General features: G+C 45.7%; 1 protein-coding gene across 1 annotated transcript in view; it reads right to left on the reverse strand.

Moving 5' to 3' along the window:
- Positions 1–680: 680 nt before the first annotated feature.
- Positions 681–1,728, reverse strand: part of LOC116544431 (protein PBMUCL2-like) — a 6,935-nt gene continuing 5,887 nt past the window's right edge. The window contains 1 exon segment of the mRNA XM_032270815.1: positions 681–1,120. The gene's annotated coding sequence lies outside the window, so the exon portion shown is untranslated.

The raw sequence follows: 1,728 nt of genomic DNA on the forward strand, positions 1-1,728 counted from the left end.
CATTCACATTAAGGAAGGACAAGTCCCTCTTTCTATTAGGCAGGGCTTCTCTCTTAGTCAGAGGTCAGGTCAGGACTTCGTGTCCTCATTTCACACCATGATTGAGATGAACCCATTGAGATGAGACTCGTTTATCTGCTCTGGTGGCCGGGCCAGTCCCAAACAGGTGCTCAAACATACTTGCTGAATGACCAGTTAACGACATCCTGTAAATGTGACCCTTTGACCTGGGTGGTGGGGGGACGTGGGTATAGTCCTCTTAAGAGATAAGTTGTATCCTTCAGCTCACAGGTAGACTGAGGTAGACAGACTGAGAGACACAGAGTGTTGACCTCATGCTAGGCAATTAATAAATATTTTGTTAAGTCTGGGTGCAGTGGTTCACATCTGTAATCTTAGCACTTTGGGAGACAGAGGCGGGTGGATCACCTGAGGTCAAGAGTTCGGGACTAGCCTGGCCAACATGGTGAAACCCCATCTCTACTAAAACTACAAAAATTAGAATCTTAGCCACTCAGGAGGCTGAGGCAGGAGAATCATTGAACACAGCAGGCAGAGGTTGCAGTGAGCTGAGATCACACTACTTCACTCCAGCCTGGGCAAAAGAGTAAAACTCCGTCAAAAAAAAAAAAAGAAAAAAAAATATATATATAGCTAAATGAATGAATGTAGAGATGCAACCCAGACAGAAACACAAAATTTCCTTTTTGATTTGATCGGACTTAATGAATATCTTTTATATATGAGCTGTGTGTAATTCCTCGAAACCTGGCAGATAGGTAAAGATTGTCCGAGGAAGTAACCGAGGCGAGGCAGAATTCAGAGACACTCAGAGCGGATGGGCATCCTTCTGGGTGTCCACCACATGCTTATTCCAGGGGCCAGCTGCCTTCCTCATGTGGTGGTCCTTATTCCCAGGGCTCCTGACTGGGGCAGAGGAGTGGAGGCCTGAGGACACACACCACGCTGCATGGTCCTGCAGAGGCGGATCGGGGTCTGCTTTGTCTAGAGCCCACTGTAGTCACTGCTGGGGTCCTCTGCATGGTGCACTCTAGTCCATGCTATGGGGGTGATAAATAACCTTGGTGGATGGATTTAACAGAGCCAGGAAACACTCTTTCTAGGGAGGAAGAAAATGGTTTGGTTTTAAGACTCTGTTTCTCTCTTAACCCTGGTGGTTTGTGATCTATCACTTCTGCCCAGCCCGTTTCCCTGGCTCTGTGAGTCCGCTAGATGTCACTGTTTTCTTCAGATCCTGACACTGACTACTAGAGATCAATACTTCCAAAAATGTCCACAACATTTAGGGTGGGAAAAAAGCCTATAAAAACTAAACAATAAAAACCCTTAAACCATTAAGGTTTAAAGAAAAAAGCGTTTTGATAAGTGGAGCTTAGGAGGAATGGTAATATAATTCTTATTTTTAAAACTCTTTGACTTAAAAAATTTAGCAAGTTTGGGAGCAAAGACTTTCCTCTTACTTCCCACATCCTAAGCCTTTTGAATCATCTCTCTTATCGAGACCATCCTGGTCAACATGGTGAAACCCCGTCTCTACTAAAAATACAAAAAATTAGCTGGGCATGGTGGCGCGTGCCTGTAATCCCAGCTACTCAGGAGGCTGAGGCAGGAGAATTGCCTGAACCCAGGAGGCGGAGGTTGCGGTGAGCCGAGATTGCGCCATTGCACTCCAGCCTGGGTAACAAGAGCCAAACTCCGTCTCAAAAA

The sequence above is a fragment of the Sapajus apella genome, unplaced genomic scaffold, assembly GCF_009761245.1.
Source record: "Sapajus apella isolate SASKATOON/1434 unplaced genomic scaffold, GSC_monkey_1.0 scaffold216, whole genome shotgun sequence".
NCBI classification, from domain to species: domain Eukaryota; kingdom Metazoa; phylum Chordata; class Mammalia; order Primates; family Cebidae; genus Sapajus; species Sapajus apella.